Consider the following 20,715-nt stretch of genomic DNA (forward strand, 5'->3'; position numbering starts at 1 on the left):
CACCAACGGGTCAGGTATTAGGGATAACCCTGCTTCAGCACAGGTGGCGCAATCAGTGGCTCAGTCATCTGACTGAGTCGACTGTGCTGAATCAGGGATAGCACAAAAACCTGACCTGTTGGTGGCCCTTGAGGATTGGCGTTGGCTACCCCCGATTTAATAGATGCCTAGTAACTTCCAATCACGCCAATCTTGTGTGGTCGCAAGAAATGGTCTTAAAAGCAACATGTCTCCTTACGCCACTAAACTCAGTATCTACAACATCCAAGGCTCCAGACACCTATATGTACATTGCATTCCCTGTTGAGGTGTTTTGCTGCTGCTGCTAATTTTCTCATATCCCCAGAAAACAATGACTTTTTCTTTCCAATGTGGTTATAACTTTACATCTGAAGCAGCGTTACAAATTTTGTATGCTCCCTACAAGTCATCGTGCAGTAATAATACAGAGATTGAGCCCATATCTCTGAGTATCTATTCTAAAAAGGTCTTCCAATTAACTCTTGTCCCCGCGTCCTCAAAAACAACGGAGGCTTCCAATACTTAAAGCCGTTAACACTCATTGGCCTTAATGCTGAAGGTCTCTAAACACCAACACTTTGAAGAAAAAAACAAAACACATTAGTACAGTTTGGAGGCAGCTGGGATCAGGGCCACATTTTTACATTCAAATGTGCTGAAGAATTAATTAGCTCTGTGTCCAGGTATGGACAGCACCGCACAGTGGATCCTTACACGAGAATTATGCACCGGGTCTAAAGCACGAATATTTGTCAAGTAAAAAACGTGCAAGTGCTTTTTGTCAACATTGCACCCAGCACCTTCACAAATACTGTATCACAGGTTCTCAAGCCCCGTCCTCAAGAACCCCGGCCCCAAAGGGTCAGGTTTTACAGATACCCCTGCTTCAGCACAGGTGCCTATGGGGCTGTCTTTTGATGGAGACTCCTGTGCTGAAGCTAGGATATCCTAAAAACCTGACCTGTTGGAGAGGGGGGGGGGGGGGGGCTTGAGGACTGGAGGAGAGAACCCCCTGATGTATGTGATAAAGATTGTTCGACAAGCTTCATGCCGATTTACAGATGGCCATAAGCAAAATGACAACATTCCAGCGCGGAGAACATTTCCGAGACTTATCTGCTGGAATATTTAACTCCATTAGATAGATAATCTACCATTATTAGAATGGCTTTCCGTTCAGTTGCACTAGAATCAAGCTTCCTCAGATCTGAGAAGCGAAGGCAGCTGTAGGGAAAGAAACAAGTAGCACCGGATTTTAACCAAGGACCAGAGCATCAATAATTAACAGTAATTGGGCACATTATTCAACAGGGCGATTAATTTTTAAGCACACAGGGTGGAAACGAAAATACTAGAGAAACATTCTTTTGACTAATCTGAAATTTTAATATGAATAAATCATGACTGTAGCAGTACTTTAAAGCGGCGGCACTATGATTTCATCACTATTTGTTACTGACCTAAGTGATTTACTTTCTACTAAAAATACGGTATATGGTTTATTTGTGTAAACACAAAATCAGCCGTTTTGCAGAATGAGAAAAGGTGAAGTTGGATAAAAGTACCTACTGAAAAAAGATGCCATTTTAAACAATTTGAGCAGTGTGTGTAAAATAACACTACCATATATTCACGCATAGAAGAAAATACACTCTCTCCAACTTATTAGCTCGCAGTGGAAACTTACATGAGACATTGATGACCTCAAACATTATGGTGAAACTTCATTTCCTGTAGATTGGAGCAAACCAAAGACAAATAACCAGTGGATTTCAGATACGGACAGCCATGTGTTCCAGCGACAAGGACTCTGGATCTCGTTACTACTGCCATCTCTTATCTTGTACTTTTCAAACCTCCTGGACTGTTTCTATTTCCTCATCAAAATTGCTCTGTGTTGACATTCCAAGATTCTGTTCTTGGTCTCTCCTTTGCTCTTCACAATGACTATCTTCTCATTACTTCCGCCAATTTAAATTGGCTTTTCAGAACCCTATTTGAGATTTTCCTTTGTACTCCTGTGCCATGACTAGTTTTTATTTCTCAAAATATCAGCTGTATATATTTATTTGGAACATTATTTATTGTCAACCTATAGCTACTATATGCATTATCGCCTCCTCTTTTAATGATGCATCATCTAAAGTTACGGTTTCGCGCATTACAAAGCTACAATCCACTTTGTTCTTCTAAAGCAATATCTGGATGCACAAACTCCACGCCAACTCCCCTAAACCTTCATGGGACCAGCTGTGTGGCTGGACCACACCCCATCCTGAGGCATACTCGGCCCCACAATGCACAGCCGCTTATCACCTCTAAAGTAAGCTCTCGGGAGCAGGCCCTCTTTACCTTCTGTACCGGTTTGTCCTTACCTGTACATGTCATTTTGTGTATGTAATGGATGTCACGCTGTACCCCCACTGTACAGCACTGCAGCATATGTTGGCGCTTCACAAAACCAATAATATTATTATTATTATTATTGTGATATATGGGGCACTCACGGTAACTCCAAAGACACTGTGCCATGGGTGCTCAGCAGTCCATAACATCTCAGGTAGGTAGAGAAAGCTGGCTCCAAACTCAAGGATTTTAGAAATATATTTATTTCAGGACCAATGTTTCACTCTTCATTGGACTGGGAAAGGTCGAATCGAGGGACCTAAAGGTTGATCTTGAAAGACATGTTTATATTTCAAATGTCCATGTTCGGGGCTGCCCGATTCCTCTAACTTCAAATATTTCCTTGACATAACATGGCAGCTCATCTCCGCTACCATACACAAAACGCAGATTACCCATTCTCTCTCTGGCTTATATAAAACACCATCATATTCCATATGTAGTTATTTCTTACCTCAACTACTAATCTTACAAAATTCTCACCTCTTATATTGCCCAGGCAACTTATTTGCATTAAAAACTATCCCAAAGCCCTGCCCAACGCACACGAGCGTCTTATAAGCCGTACCCGTTTTAAATTGCCAGCTCTAATATAATTGAGAAGATTTGCAGAGGGATGCAATGGGATAAAACCTAACTCAGTGATAGGGGAGTGGAAACTAAAGCAGTTTATGCAACATTTCAGGCACACGGGTTTCATATTTAAGAAAAAACTAAATAGGACAATTTTCCTGAAAAGCCGCCATTAAGAGCTTTCCATCGATTTATAACAACCAGAAAACAAAAAAGGACGATAGCGTAACAGACGCATGGACGACAATAATTATAGGGCAGGCCTCGTCTGTACTGTGGGCATTGATTTATAGGGTAATCACTAAGCAGGTACTTGTACTAGTAACAACGTATCAAATGCTAAGAAACATAGGGATAGCACAGTCATAAGCGACAGATTTACTTCCATTAATTTTCACTACCAAGGTTGATCGTCGTACCTGAAACTAAAAACGGGTCAGTCATGTATTGAGGTTTGCCAGTACTTGCAGAGAGGAGATTACGTATTTTCTTTTAAGTAACATCTTGGGCAATTATACAAAATTGTTTCTTCAGGATCTAAGCCCTGTTCGTGTGAATCCAACTGCCTTGTACATGTGGCCTTAGAGACAAATGCTTAAAAAGGTCACTAGTCTCCTAGAACAAAGTACTAGCAAAACATGTTAGTGTTCATCCTCTTCCTATTCCACCTTTCCTTTGTGTTATAGATTAAGCATGGTGCAGTGTCCTAGAGCTCTAGCCAATCATTGGGTTCTTTGATGGATGGATGGATCCAGTGTTCCTCAATTACCTGCTCAGAAGGCAACTAAAGGAGAGGGCCATATAGTTAAATACAGGACTGGTGCTACAACTAGGCGACAGTGTCGCTTACGCGGCACATTTTGGGGGGGCGGGGAGGGAGGCAGCAGCAGAGGATCAAGACTGCAGAAGGGGACGCCACAGGACAGTTGAGGAGCAGGCCGACCCGGAAATCTTCACTGACTTTGCGTGTCTGCCTCTGCTACAGCGCAGCTCCTCCCCGGCAGTCCTCCTCTGCTCTTGTGGTCCTCAGTCATCTCCCGCCGCCCTACTTTGCTCCTGCCGCTCTCCTCCACCACAGACCACCGAAGCCAGGTAGGGGAGAGGGAGAAGGAAAGGGGGGGGGGGGAGAAAGAAGAGGAGGTGGTGAGAAGGCTGGAGGTTTGCCTAGGGTGTTGAATACCCTTGCACGGCCCTTGATACAATGTGTAACCCATCTAAGCTGTAGGTGATAGCAAGAAAGATTCCGTACATACACTCTCACTACTCTGGAAACCATCACCTTCATCCTTGATTGTAGGACTTGTGTCAAGTTCGCTTTTATTTATTTTCTTAACTGATTGGCTCTTCAAGCTAGTGCAAATACCATTTGATGAGTAATTACTGGTGCAGCCAGAGTTATGTTAAACAAAATGCTCACAAAGTGTTAACAATATTTACACTTTTCAACAATCCAGAGATCTGCAGAACTATTCTAAAGTAACTGGTTCATGACAACCAAGATCTTATAGCGCACAGGTATTTACAGTAGCACCAAAAGGTAACCACATTGAGGTTTACAGAAAGGCAATATAGGGTTTGTACTGTGCATGTCAAAAGGTATTTGAACGGTTCAAAATTATTTCAGAATTCACATTCCGTGTCGTACTTTCCTATTTTTGAATTCATAATAAAAAGCCATTTCAGAGAGAAATCTGCTAATCTCATGATCTAAAGAAGACGTGGCACTCTGAATTTTGGGTAATTCCTGTATGAACAGCTACGTATATGCACAACACCAGCTTATCATCATCAGAGTTGTATGACCACGGATAAATATTTTGATTAAAACTTAACTTCCAGTGCATTTCTTGTGCATGTCTATACTGGGAAGTGCCGCATCAACTGGCACTATACAAACAAATGAAATGATCTTTTCCAACCGACACCTTAGTGGTTTCAGCAATGTGTTCCAAGAAGCTGTGAAAAGTCCATTCATCTGCACACAATTGTTTTTTTTAACCTGTTAAATGCCAGATTATCTGTAAGAAAATGTGATCATGACAACAAAACTGAAGCCATCCTGACATTAATAAAATGTATATTTATTTAGTTCCTGTTACTCAAAAGGCCAATAACAAAAATGATTTGCATTTATTGTCTAAATACATCAAATCTGGCCATCACTGAAATAGCAGCAAACGTCTAATTCTGCTCGGAATCACAAACTTGAAAAGGGACAAAAAATAAATAAAGAACCGCCTAGTTGGGTAACTTGAGGCACAGAAGCAATTATCACATATGGTGTGGGTGACCTTGGGCCATCAGAGTTCAATGCTCTAGATCATGGGTGGGCAACTCCAGTTCCCAAGGGCCACCAATAGGTCAGGTTATCCCTGCTTCAGCACAGGTGGCTCAATCAGTGGCTCCGTAGAAGACTTCACCACCTGTGCTGAAGCAGGGATATCCTGAAAACCGGACCTGTTGGTGGCCCTTGAGGACTGGAGTTGCGCACCCCTGGGACTAGGACATGGATTACACGTTTCCTCTCGGAGTATTGGATCAAGAGCTTCAAACAGAAGGTTGGGCACATTTCAAACCAAAATGTATAATTAGTGCTCAGATAAGAAGAGTCAAAATATTTGACAGTCTTGCTTCAGACTGATACCATAGAAATGCCAAGTGTTTCTGGAAGCCACAAATAGCATTTGCTGGTATTCAGACAGATACCAGGAAAGGTATTTGGTGCGAGACAAATTAAAAACCAATTGAAGTTGATTTATATATCAGCTAATGTTTCCCAACACAGACATTTTAGAAGCACATACAATGCCTCAATATGGAACTGTAATAGCAAGCGAAAAAATAAATAAATCATATACTCTATAATACAATCTTTCAGCTTTTTATTGCAATTCTTTCACAATCAAGTCATCACTGAATGCTATGTAAAGCAAATTAAACTTGCTGCCCTCACTTGGAAGGGAGTGGGCATTCCAAAGCAAATTGGTCAATATTAGCAAAAACAATAAACTGTGTCATAAAATAAATCTGATCAACTTGACTAGTTAATTCTATATATTTTCAAAGAAAGACTCATGCAAAGTGCAAATACACAATAAATCATTTTAGTATGACTCCATTACTCATTACTTTTACAAATACTGCCCCTTTTAGCACAGTAAACGGGAGAGATACATAAAGGCTTGTAGATTTACCACTATTGTTATTCACATAAGGCCCATGAACCAGTGTAAATTCAGGACTAATTCCACTTATTCACAGAACTAAAAGAGAGAGCACTTGAAATTCCACAGGCCATTCATTCAGAATTCTTCTGACTTCACTTATTTTCTTAAAATTCATGTTGCTATAATCCTATTGGAGAGCAATTGTTGGGGCTAATATTCTTACCCTTTTATGAAAATGCATCTTCTCAAAATGTGGCACAGAGGTGTTAAGAAAACGCATGAGCACGCTGCGAGAGGTTAATGCTTATACAATAGCCCTTGCCAGTGCTGTAAATCTCTTTATTAGACAACAACCTATTACAGGAGATCTACTTAACCGTTTCCCTCCTTAAAGGGCCATTTGGTGTAACAATAACAAACTGACTTTTCACATTAGCAAGGATTAGCCAGTATAAAGAATACATTGGCACCAGGATGGGGCCCTGTTAAACACCATGAGCCTTTGTAGAGTGTATAAAATAATCTAAAAGCTGCAACGTGAGGAATTCTGCACTAAAATAAAAATCTGAACTGCTAACGATCTGGCAAATCCATGTTTTAGTCCCAACTTCTCAAAGCATTCGAGTAAACAAGATCGCCGTGTGGCGTTGCTCTTCAAGGGAGCCGAAAAGTATCATATTTTTGTAAGAAGAATTCCCATGCTCAGCAAAAATAACAGCAATTGGTTGTCAAAAGCATTTCAGTAACAAATAATTGCAAAAAGCATTTTTTTTAATTACTTCCTAATCAGAGTGAGTGAGTGTGTGTGTGTGTACTTTGTATAAGGATTTTTGTTGAATCACATGCGAGTGCATTTTAATACAACTTGCAAAATATAGAGCACTCTTCTGGCAAGACTAAATGAAATGTAAAGCACATGCTTATCTCAGAGGATTTATATTTCAGGGATGAAAAACGCAAGCTTTTATATCTGAAAATGGCCATTATGGTTATAGTTTTCTGTAAAATGCAAACTAATTGTATTCTAGAGCAAGATGTCCACCGTGGAAAAATGCAAGCAACTTAAAGATTAAGCATAATCTACAGATTAATGTACATTAAAAGTCAGAGCACAAATAGAACAGGTTTCATGTAAGGAAAGTAAAATTCTGTGTTTGAAAAAGAGAAATACTGTACTACATTTCCAACCAACAGTGATAACACATCAAAAAGAGAGTTGTTAACCAGACAGCTGTATATTTAATGGGTAAATGTAGCCGTTTGATAAATAAAATTCTCTTTTTCTTTAATAAGTATTTACTTTAAGCTGCTGATATACTTGAATTTAGAGAATTTGGAAAAAGCAAACGCATCTACATATTTAACAGTATGCAAATCATTAAAATGGTTACTGAGGGTGTAATTGCAACGTACTAAGAAACGCAATCACACCAAGTAGTTTAAGAACACCTGACTTACTAGGCAGTGCTGCTTTAGTTCAGGGTCGCCAGATTCATGCAAAAGTAAACATTTTGGAGGAATTCAGATAAGACTAGAAGGATTGTGGGAACATTAAGCTCCCTTAAACAGAGTTATGAGCTACTGTAAATTCTCTTATTGTGAACGTCTGCAGTCAGGAAGGGCCTACAGGACACTGCTTTGCTGCTCTCTCCAAGATGGTATATACCAAATGGTGCCACAACTTTATTTCTTCAAAAAATGCTTCAGTACTTTCTATCAAATAGTCCACCGCATCTTACAGTTGTTGGCAAACAGCCATCGCACACGTGATCTCCAGCTACAAAACCCATTAACTTAAAAACACCAATACTTCATTATTATTCATTATCTTGGGGAAATTAACACTTTCCCAACTTTATTACGTTAAATACAAGCTCCTTCCGTACGTAATTAATTAGCACCAAAAGAAAAAAAAAAGAGCTCAAATAGGACAGGCAACAAATGAAATAGTCACTTTAAGTAGAATTCCTTCTTTCATAATCATTAATACCATTCTGCTGACTTCATAATAATGGTTATGAAAATGATAAGCAGCAGACAGGATAAGCCCTTCAGATACTTAGATGCACAGATGATAATCACTTTTAGAGTTGCCAAAATGCTCCCTGCAGCTAAGAGACCTGCAGATGAAAGACAACAAGACTCTGCTATCACAGCACCTATCTGTAATAGTAGACCACCCAAAACAAGACAACAGATCTAGCTTATCACCAACTCCCAATGGCTAAATAAACAAACAGCCATAACAGTGTGTCTTATATTTACTGTTGAGGATTAAAGACTTAATACCAGATGAGTTACACCATCAAGCCCCTGCCCCTTCTAAAATGCTACAAGAACATTTACACGCGATATACAAACAAATTCCTGCAGTGAATCTACATTTTCCATCATGCTGTTTTCATTTCATTGCAAATATTCCTTTTGTTGGTCTGTGTCATAGAGGTTTGGAACTTTTTCCAGTTTTAAACACTTTACTTTCCCTTTTAACTAAATGGGTAAAACTTGAAAGAAACATGCATTGAATATTAAACAGACTAAAAATAAAGCCTTTGACTTCTTAAAACTTTGTCCTGTCCTTTGCCTCTTCCAGATAGGAATGCTTAATTGTGGCAATAATGAGTGATTCCTTTATCACGAGAAAGATAAAAGGAACACGACATAATAAACTTGACTTCTAAAAAAAAAAAAATGAACATGTCTCAAGAAAAACAAGAAGAAAAAAAATGGTCGTGTTGCTTGCAATTTACAGAGTTATTTTATAAAATGCTGTACTGGGTTTCTTCTAAAACCTTCAAGTCTTGTTTGGAGCATAAATCTGTTCTGGCACGCTGACCTTTAGACAAAAAAATTATACCACAAGGGAAAAAGCTATAAGAAATGCGGTTTAAAGTCAACATTGATATTCCCCTTCCCCCCCACGAGCAGATCTTTTAAACGCTATACCTGTTGGGTGCAACTGGCAATCTAGTGTAGAATTCCAGGAAAGATGAAACGCACAAGAGTGTTACATTGCAAATAAGCAGCTAGCAGTGAATATGAGCGCTATTTGTGTGAATCAAAACCAGCAGAAGTACAGCAAACCCAAAGCACAAGTGGAAGATTTAGAACAGAGAGCTAAGCAGTTTCTCTCTTACCACACCTCCCCCCCCCCCCCCAAAGGGGCAACAAAGATGCTCCCCCCACAAAAAGGAAGGAAGGGCAAACCAATACAGGTGACAATTTAAAACAGAACTCTTATAAAAAAAAATTAAAAAAAACACACACATGATCTTGTCTAGTCGATTCATTTTGTGTATTATACTAGGCAAATGTTTTAGCTTAGCAAAATTATATATTTCCATTTTCACATTAATGGAGGGTTCATTATCAGCGCTCATAGTTTATGCCCTTAACATGTATACTAACAAGGCGTTTAATACTTTGCTTTACAAATCGTTTGCATGACCTGACAGCGACAGGGTCAATAGAGGATAGCACCTTAGCAAGTACATATACAGCGTGCTATGCAGTCAAGTAAATGCATGCAAATACATGATGTACTGCATCACAGACAGTCTCTAATATGCAAAACCAGGAGCAGCCAGGAATCCTGCTTCTCCTTCAGATTTCTTTATACCAGAAGAGAACATTTAAGACAAGGATGTGCCCGTGCCCATCATACAGCTTTAATAGCCCAGGCACTTGGATGTACAGCAGATTATTTCAACAAAGCAAGTGTACGCATCTACAACAAGGTCAACCCACCACACAGCTGCCAAGAACAATTTTTGACAGTAATGGGTGTTAGATTATTCTGTCATCTGTATCCACAGCAATAATCAGTTTGTGGTGTTGATTGACAGGAAAATACCAAGACACAGAACACAAAGTGCTGCTCAAAAAGAACTATAAAGCAAGTTGCAGGGACCTATTTCACACCATATAAAAAGGAAGCAGACTTTCTTAATGCACAGATTCTTCCATTCGGATTCATGCATTGAGATTTAGAGTTTATTTTGACATCATAAAGACCATTGGAATTTCTTGATACTGAAATGCTTTTATTACCAGAAACAATTACACTTTAAAAAAAAAAAAAAAATCATCAATATCTAAAAGTCAGTCATGGTGACACACACTGTGTGCATGGAAATGTGAAGATACAACTGTATGGTGTTACACCAACAATACTATGTAATTCTAATTGACAACAGAATTTCCCAAGAACTAGTGTACAAATCATCCATGATCACTGCAACATTGGAATCACGGAGGTATTCTTTTCATAAGGATATACAGAAGCTAAAATGGCTTTTAAATAGTGTATTTTCATCTTAGAATATTTTACTTTATGCAGCCCGGAAAATGGAAAACCCATCCAGCAACATATACTAGGCCGCAACTGAGTGAAAGCAGCTATGTAACACAATCTCCACTATTCCCATGGTCATTTGGTAATTTAAGATATATTTAAATAAAAACGTGAACTGTACAGAGAATAAATATTGTAAAATAAACTTACGGTAATTGTCTTCCTGAACAAAATGGCATCACCCTTAAACTGGAAGTTTGACTTAATGTTGGCACAATCCTGTACACCAACTTAACAAGCAAAGGAGCGCAAATAGAAAATGGATCTGCACATTTCAGGTTTCACAAACAGGGTGGGGGAAAAAAATACAAAAACAAAAAACAGAGAAACAGCAGGAATTCCAATGTTTCAGCCATGAAAGCAGGAGTAAAAACACACAAAAATATACGAATGTGTATACACACACACACACACACACTGAAGGACTGCAGCATTTAAATATTAGGGAATGTGTTACATACCTAAATTATTTTGCGTTACTGCAACTTCGTGTCATGTTGCTATGTTGAGTTGAAGTCAGGGATCTTTTGTTTTTGTCCCTTGTGCCAAAATCCAAGGATGAGAACAAAAAGGAGGAGGTGTTTTGCACAATAGTGCTAGGCCTATCTTTAAACAGTTTGCAAGTATTTTGATGGACTCAAATGTTACATGAAGCGTAAAACAGGGAGGGAGGCTGATGCAGTCCTGTTTACTCAATAAACTGAGACAAATTGGTAAATCAGGTTGTGACTGCCATACATTTACACAGCTGCATTAGCAAGTGCTAGCACATCCATGGAAAATTCTCCATCCCCAAAAGGCTTTCCCATTTTAAAATGGCACTATTTTGAGCAATTGAAGTAGTCACTGAAATATAGAGATTGAGCCCCTTCTCCCATTGTGTGAATTTTAATGTTTAGAACGTATTCCCTCACATATTGTAAAAATCAATGACAAGACCAACAGGGGCCCGTTTCCCTCAGAACACGAGCAAGCAGCCAGTTCATGATTAATGCTTTGCTCTGAAGAGGGAGACAGTGCATCCGGGCTAGAACAGACCAAGATTTTACCCTACGGCAAGAATAAGATGTAAACGTTTCTATTCAGAGTGACATTTGTCCTTTATACTTAACTAGTTTCCCCAGAAATTCCTGTAAATTGGCTTTGTGACCCAGGAGTGACTCACTGGTTGCAGCGTGTCACAGTGCTTGCCCTTGCAGCCGATTCGGTTATGGTAACAAAACGAAGCAAGATGTTATGTGCTTGTGCAAAGCATTAAACACAGAGCAGGTGCTGCGACACTTAAACTGCTATCACGGGGTTATCTCCGTGATTCGAAAAGCAGGTGCACAAGTATGCTACCACGGAAAATATTCTCGCACAAAATATTAACTAGAACATTTGAAAATAGAAAAGCGTTGCTGAAAAACAAGTGCTTAATAGGAAGAGTGGCAGGCGTCATTTCTACAGCCCTGAACAAAAACCTTGGAATTACAAAGCAGAATTCAGTGTCTGACAGGCTGCACTGAGCAGTAATTACATTTTATTGCTTGTCAGAGTCAAGAATATCTGCTAAAGGATTTGCATTTGTTTTGGGTTTTTTGGGTTCAGTCTATCCTTGTATTGGTACCATGCACTACAGAACCCTAGAGCCAAATGTACTGGCCAAGACAAAAAAGGAAAAACCGAAAAAGGTTACCACACATTAAAAAGAAATGGTGAAACTTGCCCTCTACCACAAAAACCCAACATGTATAAAAGGAATTCGGTAACTAGTAATCTCATTTCTTCTGTGTAAATTGATTTTTTTCCCTTTGCTGCCCTAGTAATTGAACAAATTTATACAACTGTGATGGGATTTTGCTTACCAGTGCAGAGCACATAAAATCCTCTGCTTAGACAAAGTATATCACTTCATAAAACTGCATTTTTGTTGTAATTAAACAAATTGTATTTAAGCCTGCCTTGTGTCTCAGAAGCAATCAATAGCATTTTGCTGTAGGCTGCACTTTACCTGCAGGTGGTAAACATTGCGTTTGCTTCAGTCAGGCTGCTATGCACTTGATTATTCTGCCCTTCGAAATATTTGGGGGAAATAACAGGCTTCTGAGAGTAGACACTTGCAATAAATTCTTTATCAAGACAAAATATGAAGAGAAAAAAAATTGCTACATGTCTACAAATTATGGAACTCTGACATCTCCACCGTAAAGACTTGAAAATAAATGACATTATAGACGTTGCCAATGTTTAAAATATTTTTATTCCCAGAACTGGAAAAACTCCGTTTTTATTTAAACATTTAATGCATCAATTTGACGTATCGGTTATTTTGCATAAGACATAAATTACAGATAATAAATAGCACAAATTGGTCCATTTAAAAAAATAAAACCTGTGAATTTCACAGGGAACGAAATCAGGTCATTTCTACAATGGAACATTGTTACTGAGCAGAGCTCCTAGAGTTACAATTTTTGTTTGCCAGTCTCCCCAGCGGTGAAAGGTTTAGTACAAAAGCCATGCTCATTGTTCCTGGGCTACCATTAGTTTTTCTTGTAATTATCCAAGCAATAACGCATCAAAAAAAAAAAATCCTTAATTCTAAATGACCTTCAGTCTGCATTTTAGAGTTGAGATATTTATAACAGATTGCATCTTAAAAACGGAACTGACTTACACTTTAAAAATTGAAGTTTTAAAAAAATAAATAAATAAAGATAGATCCAAGAGTAAAAAAATGAAATGCACAACGCAAGTAACTTAATTGCTTAGTGATCGTGCGACTTGCATTCATGTAAATGCCATCTCTGTACTGAAAATAACATGAAAGAGTAGGAACCCAGATAGTAGTGAAAGGTAATATTTAACAGATCAGACAAACATTTACAATATTCCACCAAAAGCATGTGTTCAACTGAACAATAACTTACAGGGTAAATAGGTTTGTGTGCCCGAAATATCCCAGAAAAACACATTAAACGCCGTTCAGAAATAAGCTTCATTTTTGTGAACAAAACATCAGATAATGAGGTAAGAACTCATCGCTGGAGCATTTTAATGTTCAATATGTAATTAAACATACAAAACAACAAACTGTGTGAATGCATTATAACGCTTGCAACGCCTCTAGTAAAGCTTACTAAAATGCCAGCACTCAACTTTAGACATCAACCATACTATCCATAGAAGCAATATAGGATAACTGTCACGAAGGAAAGAGCTACTTAACGTGAAGAATAGATCTTGCCAAAATAAGCAGTCATGAGTTTTAAGGGAATCAGACCCCTAACTAAAATACAAAAACACATCACATCCAGTGAAAGAACTAGGGAAATGTTTTTGAATTTTAAACAGGAAAGGCATTCTGTGTTAAGTATGTCTGAAATAAAATAAAAAAGGAATAATTGACAATACATTAACTAAATGTACATATGTATCATACACAGAATCAAGCTGTATGTAGTCATGCTTTCAATAACAATAAAATATAAAATGAACCCTAAATTCCAGACTGGCTGCATTAAGGGTTATGGGGTACTGTAGGTTAAAAGGAAGTCTGTTTGTGTATCAGATTGTGCTTTCCAAACTGCTAAGCAAACTTTGGATGTTGGACAAAACAAATATGAGAGCTCTCTAACTTGCTCATTTTAAAGAAGGAAACACCCAGAAACCTGGTGTTAATGCCTCTGCTGATTGTGAAAATTGCTGTAATAAAAGTCCAACTGCTAGACTGAAATTAAGACGTGCAGGGCTAGATGGGAGATCTGTATCTTTATACAGTACTAGTTTCTCTAGCATTTAGTAGGTTAGGTGTCTTCTTTGATGTCAAATCATTAATAAAACCAAGGGAGCCAACCCCTTAAATAAGCCTGTTTATTGGAAATTCAAGTTAAACCTGAAGTAATTGGTTTGTTCTAGCTCACCTGGTTCAATATTCTCATTTCCACAACCACTGGGTATCTGCGTGCCTAAGTTTGTTTCCTGTTACTAACACGGTCACCCACAGTGATTGAAACCAGCAGCTGTAGTGCACATTACATTTATTCAAAAGAGGTCCAATTCTGTCACATATTGTTAAAAGTGCTCTCTTCATTTTACACCTTTAGAGATTAATAGCTTTTGGATCTTCATCATAACATCTGAAGAGCATCACCTTCAAGCAATCTTTAGATTATCTTTAATGGCTTGAAAGGCTAATATGTGTTTTTATACAGTAGTACTCCAGATCCAAAGCAGCCAAGTTAACAGCAATATAAGTGTGATAATGGCAATTACCAACATGTTCCTTTCATGCCACCAAAAAGTAGATCTTGACACAGCTGAAGGATTTAAGTCAATAAAATGCTTAAAAAAATCAGCTAAAAAAAAATTAAGTGAAAAAAATTGCAGAGCCACTGTACATAAAGCTATAAGCATGCACTCCCTTTAAAGACAAAGTTTTAAACCATGCAATTAAATGTCATCTTATCTAAAGTGCTTACCCTGCTATTCCATGGTATTAAATAACTTCAGAGAATTCTTGTAAACTGTAGGCCGCAGCCTTAATAAAAACTATTAATTTCATGATAAAATTCTACTATCCATCTATAAATTCAATTCAACTTATAAAATGAACAATGGACAAAGTTTAATACCTTTCAAATTCTCAATTTACAGTTATACAATAGATAGCATGTAAGACAGACTATAGATCTGTGAGCAGGAAATATAACTTTTGGCAGTGGTACCAGAAATAAAATGCCATTCCTTTGAAACCTTTGCTTGTCTGAAGAACACAAAGGGCCAAACGTACTCAACGCCAAGTTATTTTGTGTGACTCCGAGTTAGCCTAATTTGGTACATTGATTTTTAATATATTGTAATGAAATACAAAAGGCTATAGATTGGGTTCAAAATATACACTACAAATCTGATTTGCCATGATGTCTAAAAAATGTCTGGCAGTGAAATAAAGATTATGATTGACTGATGTCCATACTTGTGCTTTTAAACAAAGTAACACAGTATCACTAAACATCAGTTGCACAAAATGAAAAAATTTCATTACGGCTACAGTTATAGTACGTTCATTTTCATACTGGGGAGGTTAAAAAAAAAAAAAAATTATCTATAGAAAGTGTAAGAAAGTTGGCACTTGAGACTGTAATTAAACATTAGTAGAAATTATGTAGTAAGGATCTCTAATAACATAGCACACACGTAATTAACGTCTTCCAAAGGTTATGAAAAAGGAACAAAAAAGGTGAGAGGGGTGTTTTGCTGGTTTTCCTGATTAGGAAATAAGGAACATTTGTTTAAAGAATGAGTCATCTTCATCCATGACTTCTATTGTCTTGCAAAGCAATTACAGCTCTTTCATATGGAGCTTGGGGGGAGTGCAAGCCTGGGAAGGCCACACTCAAAAAGTGGAACTCCACAAGAAAGGGCATTCCAAGAACCTGCAGAGATCACGCAACACAGTCGTTAAGGTCACTTTTCCGTGGAACACGATTCACCGGGTGAAAAATAGCTTAAACCCCTTTCAAGAACTCAGACAAAAAAAAAAAAAATGTCTTTTGGTCTACATGCTTATAAAACAGTAAAAGCGCCAATCCGCTGCTCCATTTTACCCGGCTACAATTCCCAGTTGCCCTTTGGGCCTCAACTTGCTAGCAAATGGAGGGTAGGCTAAAGTTCTCAATTGAGCCAGAGCTGTGGGGGAAGCTTTGATATGGTAATAGACCCCTTCAAACCTTAAGAATTCACACTTGCATTAATTCAAACAATTTGTGCAGAATGATGTGAAATGGCACTTCTTTTAGTGCCAGGCAACAAAAGAAAGGGAATCCGAATAGCTAAACGCAAACAACAGGGCATTTGTTCTGCAGGATCCTTGTCCTTTGTGCAGGAGGATATTTATGTGCAAATAAAACAGACACACACCTGAACACAGCCAAGATCTTCCCAGATGTTGCAAACTAATAGGTTCACAGCTTCAGAGCCGAGCAAGGCACAAATAACGAGCAGTTTTAAAACGTGTTTCAGATAACACCTTCCACCCCACTGCAGCTGTCCCAGCCTCCCCATATGTGGCTGGGGTACAGTGGAACTCTTTTCCTTCTAGCCCAAATCAACTGGGTCAGTTAACTTTATTAATATCTTATAAGAACATTAAGCCCTATTAAGTTTGCACAATAAAACAATTAAAAGCATGTTGTCTTCACTTTAATAGGCATGCATACTGGGAGCCATTAAATGCAATCTGCTGCAGACACAGCGCTAACGAAAGGGGCGCTCGGAGCCTCCAAAAACCAGGGATCTGGGTGCAGACAAAACAAAATAAATGGAATTTCTCTGGCGCACACCCCCCCGCCCTCTTACCTTCTTCCCTGCCAGGGAGATCTCAGGTAACAACAACAACAAAAAGCACCTTAATATTCACATCACAGTATGCCAGAGGCGTCCGACCGGCCACAACTACTCCTCAGCAGAGGCAAGATCCAAATCTCAGGGCAGAGCCTCCCCGGGCAGAGTTTGGGGGCAGAGCCTCCCCGGGCAGAGTTTGGGGGCAGAGCCTCCCCGGGCAGAGTTTGGGAGCAGAGCCTCCCCGGGCAGAGTTTGGGAGCAGAGCCTCCCCGGGCAGAGTTTGGGAGCAGAGCCTCCCCGGGCAGAGTTTGGGGGCAGAGCCTCCCCGGGCAGAGTTTGGGGGCAGAGCCTCCCCGGGCAGAGTTTGGGAGCAGAGCCTCCCCGGGCAGAGTTTGGGAGCAGAGCCTCCCCGGGCAGAGTTTGGGAGCAGAGCCTCCCCGGGCAGAGTTTGGGAGCAGAGCCTCCCCGGGCAGAGTTTGGGAGCAGAGCCTCCCCGGGCAGAGTTTGGGAGCAGAGCCTCCCCGGGCAGAGTTTGGGAGCAGAGCCTCCCCGGGCAGAGTTTGGGAGCAGAGCCTCCCCGGGCAGAGTTTGGGAGCAGAGCCTCCCCGGGCAGAGTTTGGGAGCAGAGCCTCCCCGGGCAGAGTTTGGGAGCAGAGCCTCCCCGGGCAGAGTTTGGGAGCAGAGCCTCCCCGGGCAGAGTTTGGGAGCAGAGCCTCCCCGGGCAGAGTTTGGGAGCAGAGCCTCCCCGGGCAGAGTTTGGGAGCAGAGCCTCCCGGGGCAGAGTTTGGGGGCAGAGCCTCCCGGGGCAGAGTTTGGGGGCAGAGCCTCCCCGGGCAGAGTTTGGGGGCAGAGCCTCCCCGGGCAGAGTTTGGGAGCAGAGCCTCCCCGAGCAGAGTTTGGGAGCAGAGCCTCCCCGGGCAGAGTTTGGGGGCAGAGCCTCCCCGGGCAGAGTTTGGGGGCAGAGCCTCCCCGGGCAGAGTTTGGGAGCAGAGCCTCCCCGGGCAGAGTTTGGGGGCAGAGCCTCCCCGGGCAGAGTTTGGGGGCAGAGCCTCCCCGGGCAGAGTTTGGGAGCAGAGCCTCCCCGGGCAGAGTTTGGGAGCAGAGCCTCCCCGGGCAGATTGCTCTGTGCGGCTCCCTCAGAACAAAGGGATCCTGCGTGTAATTGTTGCCATTCATTCCGCCTGCTGGAGCCGGTTCACATCTGGCTGCATTTTGATGTAACCTTTCTTTCCTTATCCCAAGATACAGCAGTGCTGCCCCCTCCCCCAACCCCCCCCCCCCCCACACATACACACAGCCCCCATTCCCCCCCAGCCCCTATGGATTTATCACGGTTCCATATGCTGGACGTGTCACAGAGAAAGCACAGGGGGAATAACACACCGGCAGCTCGGATTATCCCATACACAGCAGTGGCGGCAGTCCCTGCAGGTCACAGGGACCCACTCCCACAGCGCGCGGGGAGCAGGCACCCACTCCCACAGCGCGCGGGGAGCAGGCACCCACTCCCACAGCGCGCGGGGAGCAGGCACCCACTCCCACAGCGCGCGGGGAGCAGGCACCCACTCCCACAGCGCGCGGGGAGCAGGCACCCACTCCCACAGCGCGCGGGGAGCAGGGACACTGCAGTGCGTGGCCGGCGGCAGGCAGCGGCGCTCAGGTCCCGGTATCCCGTATGTGAACATTGTATGATCATTTCTAACACATCCAGCGCAAGCACCGACCCTCTGCAGGAGATGCGACCCTCTGCAGGAGATGCGACCCTCTGCAGGAGATGTGAGCGCAATGCTCAGTGTTATTACAGGACAGCAGGGTAACCTTTACTGGAAGGTCACAACACAGGGACTTGGGTTAAACATGCTACTTCTAACCCTGCAAAAGTGTGTGTGCGTGTATATGTTTATATACGTGCATGTGTGTATGTCTATGCATGTCTATATACATGTGTGTATATGTGATATACTACACACATACAATATATATATATATATATACATATACATGTGTGTGTGTAGTATGTGTATAGTATGTGTGTGCAGTGTATATATACACGTATGTGCAGTATACATGTATGTGCACTATACATGTATGTGCCTGGATGCGTTTCCAGCACAGCATTAGACATGACGCTATTCTCGGTACTAGTGCAGTCGGTATAAAAGGGATTTAATGTCTTACCTAGGTTACGCAGCGAGGTTCCTGTGTGAAGTGTCCGTGGGGTCAGTTCCCTTGCAGCCCCGGGGCGAGGAATCCGAGCCCGGGATCCGGGAAAGGGTGTAGGGGGGAATGTCTCCGGGTAATGGTGGGGGTCTCCGGGAGGGCGTAATGGTGGGGGTCTCCGGGAGGGGGTAATGGGGGCGGGGGTCTCCGGGAGGGGGTAATGGGGGGGTGGGGTCTCCGGGAGGGGGTAATGGGGGGGGCGCTCCGGGAGGGGGTAATGGGGGGGGCGCTCCGGGAGGAGGTAATGGGGGGGGCGCTCCGGGAGGGGGTAATGGGGGGGGCGCTCCGGAGGGGGGGTCTCCGGGAGGGGGGATTCCGGGGGGGGCTCGGGGAGGGGGATTCCGGGGGGGGGCTCGGGGAGGGGTCTCCGGGAGAGGGGGTAGTGGTGTGGCTCCCGCACCTTGGCGCTGGGACAGGAGGCAGCGCTGTAAAACCCCGGGCAGCGTCAGGCTCCCAACATCAAGTCCACATTTCCCAGCACTTTGCGCCGCGCTCCCCGCAACAACACGAAGCCAGAGGCGAGAAGTCAGCGACCCCCCAAACACGGAGAGAGACGGGAACAGCCACACTCCCCACGTCCCGTGAAATTACACGCACAGCCAAAGTGCAGCGAGGAGGAGGGGGGGGGGGCGAGGATCAGCTCAATGTAACGCAAAGCCCCCCTGTGCCGGGCGCAATGCTGCTCCTCATCTGCGCCTCCCCGGCTGACATTGTGGCCTCTGGCAGGATCCACTCTCACATCCACATCCACGCATGTTCCCGAGCGGCTGGAGAGGGAGAGTGAGCTCAGGGAGGAGAGGGGAGGGGGGGGCGGATCTGTCTCTCCCCCTCACTGGGTAACTGCACAATCCTGACACAGATCCTTCTCCGGGCTGAACTGGAGTCACACTGGAGTCACACAGGCGCCTCCTCCCCTCCAGCTCGCCTCATTGTATCAGCATGTATCCAGCCATGCTGCAGCTCCGCCCTGTCTCAGGCTGCTGCGGGTCCCCCCTCCCACACACAGACCTGCTACCTGCAACCATGGCAGTCATTCATAAAACAGATATTATTGGGGGGGGGGCGTCCCCGTCCCCGTCCCCGTCCCCGTCCCCGTCCCCTGCCTCCCCGCCTGTGCTGTGGTTCCCAGTCCCTGCCCCCCCCCCCCTGAGCTGAGGTTCCCAGTCCCCCCCCTCTGAGCTTCCCAGTCCCCCCCCCCCCCCCCATGAGCTGAGCTTCCCAGTCCCTCTCCCCCCCCCCCATGAGCTGAGGTTCCCAGTCCCTTCCCATGCTGTCACTAAGTGCTGCAGATTGGTCACTTATTGTGGGTGTGCACAGCACAGATTAAAGAGCTGCGGCTTTGTTTCAGGTATTAAAAGGTGTGTGTGTGTGTGTGTGTGTGTGTGTGTGTGTGTGTGTGTGTGTGTGTGTGTGTGTGTGTGTGTGTGTGTGTGTGTGTGTGTGTGTGTGTGTGTGTGTGTGTGTGTGTGTGTGTGTGTGTGTGTGTGTGTTATTTTACATGCGGAAGGGATTTAATAGTTGACAGTAATGGAGCAACAAAGTAAATGATGGGGAGAGGAGGCTGGCCGGTTTCTGGGAGGCTCACATGGGAAGTCTCGGTTATTTTTGGACTTCAGTGTCTCTCCCTGAGAGGAGACAGCCCTGTGT

The 20,715-nt window shown here is 42.7% G+C and overlaps 1 protein-coding gene across 42 annotated transcripts in view; it reads right to left on the reverse strand.

Annotated features, from left to right (window-relative positions):
* ADGRL2 (adhesion G protein-coupled receptor L2) overlaps positions 1 to 20,022 on the reverse strand; it is a 141,318-nt gene extending 121,296 nt beyond the window's left edge. For 6 of the 42 annotated variants that reach the window (XM_075615688.1, XM_075615725.1, XM_075615692.1 and 3 more), the window contains exon 1: positions 19,027 to 19,216. The gene's annotated coding sequence lies outside the window, so the exon portion shown is untranslated. Of the gene's footprint in view, positions 1 to 16,863; positions 17,001 to 19,026 lie in introns of those variants that run through there. The other 36 variants (XM_075615706.1, XM_075615704.1, XM_075615707.1 and 33 more) reach the window with 14 other exon arrangements.
* Positions 20,023 to 20,715: the final 693 nt, after the last annotated feature.

This window comes from Ascaphus truei, chromosome 10, assembly GCF_040206685.1.
Source record: "Ascaphus truei isolate aAscTru1 chromosome 10, aAscTru1.hap1, whole genome shotgun sequence".
NCBI lineage: Eukaryota > Metazoa > Chordata > Amphibia > Anura > Ascaphidae > Ascaphus > Ascaphus truei.